The 5000-nt window shown below is 52.6% G+C and overlaps 1 non-coding gene across 1 annotated transcript in view; it reads right to left on the reverse strand.

Moving 5' to 3' along the window:
* LOC126435962 (small subunit ribosomal RNA) overlaps nt 1-1062 on the reverse strand; it is a 1909-nt gene extending 847 nt beyond the window's left edge. Inside the window, exon 1 of the ribosomal RNA XR_007580316.1 lies at nt 1-1062. This exon is cut by the window's left edge and continues 847 nt beyond it. This is a non-coding gene — a ribosomal RNA (small subunit ribosomal RNA).
* Nucleotides 1063-5000: the final 3938 nt, after the last annotated feature.

Raw genomic sequence — 5000 nt, forward strand, 5'->3', positions numbered from 1 at the left:
ATGAAAACATACTTGGCAAATGCTTTCGCTTCTGTTCGTCTTGCGACGATCCAAGAATTTCACCTCTAACGTCGCAATACGAATGCCCCCGCCTGTCCCTATTAATCATTACCTCGGGTTCCGAAAACCAACAAAATAGAACCGAGGTCCTATTCCATTATTCCATGCACACAGTATTCAGGCGGGCTTGCCTGCTTTAAGCACTCTAATTTGTTCAAAGTAAACGTGCCGGCCCACCGAGACACTCAATAAAGAGCACCCTGGTAGGATTTCAACGGGGTCCGCCTCGGGACGCACGAGCACGCACGAGGCGGTCGCACGCCTTCGGCTCGCCCCACCGGCAGGACGTCCCACGATACATGCCAGTTAAACACCGACGGGCGGTGAACCAACAGCGTGGGACACAAATCCAACTACGAGCTTTTTAACCGCAACAACTTTAATATACGCTATTGGAGCTGGAATTACCGCGGCTGCTGGCACCAGACTTGCCCTCCAATAGATACTCGTTAAAGGATTTAAAGTGTACTCATTCCGATTACGGGGCCTCGGATGAGTCCCGTATCGTTATTTTTCGTCACTACCTCCCCGTGCCGGGAGTGGGTAATTTGCGCGCCTGCTGCCTTCCTTGGATGTGGTAGCCGTTTCTCAGGCTCCCTCTCCGGAATCGAACCCTGATTCCCCGTTACCCGTTACAACCATGGTAGGCGCAGAACCTACCATCGACAGTTGATAAGGCAGACATTTGAAAGATGCGTCGCCGGTACGAGGACCGTGCGATCAGCCCAAAGTTATTCAGAGTCACCAAGGCAAACGGACCGGACGAGCCGACCGATTGGTTTTGATCTAATAAAAGCGTCCCTTCCATCTCTGGTCGGGACTCTGTTTGCATGTATTAGCTCTAGAATTACCACAGTTATCCAAGTAACGTGGGTACGATCTAAGGAACCATAACTGATTTAATGAGCCATTCGCGGTTTCACCTTAATGCGGCTTGTACTGAGACATGCATGGCTTAATCTTTGAGACAAGCATATGACTACTGGCAGGATCAACCAGGGAGCTGCGTCAACTAGAGCTGAGCAGCCGGCCGCCCGGGAGTGTGTCCCGGGGGCCCGCGCGAACACGCAAGCGTCCGCTCAATTATTCTGCAAACAGGAGGAGGCTGAGCTCCCCTGCACAACACACCTCGAAACCCTCTCAGGTCCCGGCGGCGCGCAGCGCCGTCCTAAGTACTTGGTCGGGTTCGAGAGAGGCGCAATCGCCCGGAGTTAGGCGAGTAGACGCTTTAGGTGCGACCACCCGTGCTCCCAACTGAGCTTGCCGCTGCCGACAGAGGCCCGGGAGCGTGCTGTCGTGGCATTGCCGGCGGGAGACAACACGCGCCACCTACGGTGACCGGCAGCTCCAACGCCAGCGCCACAGAAGGACAAAAGCCCCACTTGGGTGCCGAAGCGAACTCTCCCAGCACAGCGCACGCGCCAACACGTCCGCACAGCTGCGATACAAACCACCTGCGAGAACCGCTGGGGCGACCGAGCAGCAGACGGCGTCGCGGCGCCGAGCGCCGGGCGGCGGCGCATCCTCAGCGCACAAAGTCCTCAATCGGACCAGCACACTGCAGATGGCCACCGCGCTTCGCACCGGGCCCGCGAGGACCTACTTTGGCCGCAAGGCGCCGCGAGCAGGGGGCGCCGGCGCGCAGCTGCGCCGCCTGCCGCGTCCGTCGGCCGGCGCGCCTGCCACTGGCCGCCCCCACCAGCCGGCTGTGGCGCGTGCGCCCACGCACCGCGCTGCCAGCACGCCGGGCGGCCCCCCCTCACCGGCCGGGGACGGTCCCACCCAGCCACCGCCGCGTATCGCCTCACACCCAGATCCCCTTTCACGTTCGTGGGCATGGTGGGTCCCCTTTCACGTTCGTGGGCATGGTGGGTCTCCCTGAAACAACCGGTTAATAGCTCGACCGATCGTCGCCAACACTGATTCACCTCTAGCGAGAACAACCGCACCACAACGGGTTACCAGTTGTTCATTTGCGTAACGTCACCAGCAAACGTACACGTCCATCGCCATTTGCAACGAGTATTGCATGCCTGTGTCAGGTGTCACAACACACTACGTCTGCCCACATAGACGCAACAACATGTGCACGCCTAGAGAACACGTGGAAGGTAGACCCCGTACGTATGCGGTGTCCATTGCGCGAACGACTGTCAGCCCGCCTCTGCAGCATGTCGCAGATGTGGAACGCGGTGCAACATGCTATCACGGTGTGTGAGAAGAGACGACTACGTCCGAATACACGCTCCACTACATCAACAGACTGCTCATGCTGATCGCCATCCAGGGCGTCCGTTCCTCCCACACGTCTGTATGGCGTACCACACTGCAATCCAGCTCTTATAGGGAGACGACACGTAGCTGCGTGCACAATATTTGGACTGTATGGTCCGCCGTTGCTAGGCGCAGTCGTCATACGGTCACATGTGCCACGATGTATCATTCAGTACATACGGACCAATGTGCAGTACAGTTTGTGGGTTTTGCGTACATCGGCGGACAGGTGACAGGCCGTACCACAACGTAGGCTGAGTACGTCGGCATGCGAAGGGCATTGAACATGCAAACTTCTCACCGACCAGCTTGCGAAGGCAGGGGGGAAGGGGGGGGGGGGGCGGCATGTACGTCCTGCTGCTATCCACACTACAGTGTATAGCAGGAGCATGTGGAAAGTCAGCAACACCTGCAAGGTGTTTAACATGACGCGATACACAGGGGACCGGGCAGTGCGAGTAGGGAACTATATTGCGAGGGTTGCGGTTAGGCAACACTACACCAATTTAACGGGTTGCATAACAATTACAGAGCAGGTTCAGCGACAACGTGCGTCAGGTTAAGGCGCAATATAGTTTAGGTTACGGCGCACTTTAGGTTAGGTTAAGGCACATTATAGGTTAGGTTAAGGCACATTATAGGTTAGGTTAAGGCACAACATGGGTTAGGTTAAGGCACAACATGGGTTAGGTTAAGGCACAACATGGGTTAGGTTAAGGCACAACATGGGTTAGGTTAAGGCACAACATGGGTTAGGTTAAGGCACAACATGGGTTAGGTTAAGGCACAACATGGGTTACGTTAAGGCACAACATGGGTTACGTTAAGGCACAACATGGGTTAGGTTAAGGCACAACATGGGTTAGGTTAAGGCACAACATGGGTTAGGTTAAGGCACAACATGGGTTAGGTTAAGGCACAACATGGGTTACGTTAAGGCACAACATGGGTTACGTTAAGGCACAACATGGGTTACGTTAAGGCACAACATGGGTTACGTTAAGGCACAACATGGGTTACGTTAAGGCACAACATGGGTTACGTTAAGGCACAACATGGGTTACGTTAAGGCACAACATGGGTTACGTTAAGGCACAAATTAGGTTAGGTTAAGGCACAAATTAGGTTAGGTTAAGGCGCAACGTAGGTTAGGTTAAGGCACAACGTAGGTTAGGTTAAGGCACAACGTAGGTTAGGTTAAGGCACAACGTAGGTTAGGTTAAGGCACAACGTAGGTTAGGTTAAGGCACAACGTAGGTTAGGTTAAGGCACAACGTAGGTTAGGTTAAGGCACAACGTAGGTTAGGTTAAGGCACAACGTAGGTTAGGTTAAGGCACAACGTAGGTTAGGTTAAGGCACAACGTAGGTTAGGTTAAGGCACAACGTAGGTTAGGTTAAGGCACAACGTAGGTTAGGTTAAGGCACAACGTAGGTTAGGTTAAGGCACGATATAGGTTAGGTTAAGGTACGATATAGGTTAGGTTAAGGTACGATATAGGTTAGGTTAAGGTACGATATAGGTTAGGTTAAGGTACGATATACGTTAGGTTAAGGTACGATATAGGTTAGGTTAAGGTACGATATAGGTTAGGTTAAGGTACGATATACGTTAGGTTAAGGTACAATATAGGTTAGGTTAAGGTACGATATAGGTTAGGTTAAGGTACGATATAGGTTAGGTTAAGGTACGATATAGGTTAGGTTAAGGTACAATATAGCTTAGGTTCAGATACACATTGTTGTAGGGAAAGGTGTATTTGGGGGGGGGGGGCGGCAGGTTCGTTGATAGTGATTATCGTAATTGGATGCCTGCGGCATTATCCGATTTGTCACGTCAGGATGCACTTTTGGCTCATGACAGGCGGCGCTCCGATTCCATGGTTGTGGCAGATCTGTGTCTTTCATTCCTGCCATTGTTTGTGTGCTGTGACAGGAGGCAGTATTGTGATGTTGGGTGCACCCCTGTGTAGGACATGTGTGGGTGTTCGTGGCTTAGCTGAGCAATGTGCGGATGTCGGAAGGGTGGGATATTGTGTTTTCTGGGTGGACCTCCCGGTCTGGTAATGATAGTGTGGATTGTGTCATGTGGCGGAGAGGATGCACTGGATGTTCTTCCATGCTGGTGGTTAGATATTGTGTGTGTGCCTGTTACAGGCAGAGAGTAGTGTGTGATAAGAGAGTAGTGTGTGATAAGAGTGTCTGGCTGACGTGTGGTTCTCATTGTGTGCAGAGTCTTTCAGCATGTATAGGGACGGTTGTATATATTATCTGTATTCTGATGGCTCTGCATCTATTACTAATCAGTGCCGTGTATACGGTTACTCTGGTTCCAGTCGAAACTGTTCTATCTCTGTACATTAGTGACACTACGGCTCCACTATGTTGCCGCCCCTGTCGGCCGTTTCCCCCAGTGTATGGCTAATGATTATCAGCAGTCAGTCTATTAGTCAATACCGGTAGTGTGACGACGTCAAATGTCCGGGATGGGGGAAGCTACACCCTTCCCGTGGGTCAGGGCCTAGAAAGACTCTTCCCACGCAGGAGACTGACTGTCGTTACTCTTCCGAGACATATATGTGCCCAGCGTTTTTTGCGACTGCGAGTGCAACGCCAGGAGGCTCGGACTGTCGTTACTCTTCCGAGAAATATATTTGCCCAGCGTTTT

This window comes from Schistocerca serialis, unplaced genomic scaffold (genome assembly GCF_023864345.2).
Source record: "Schistocerca serialis cubense isolate TAMUIC-IGC-003099 unplaced genomic scaffold, iqSchSeri2.2 HiC_scaffold_1223, whole genome shotgun sequence".
In the NCBI taxonomy this organism is placed as follows: domain Eukaryota; kingdom Metazoa; phylum Arthropoda; class Insecta; order Orthoptera; family Acrididae; genus Schistocerca; species Schistocerca serialis.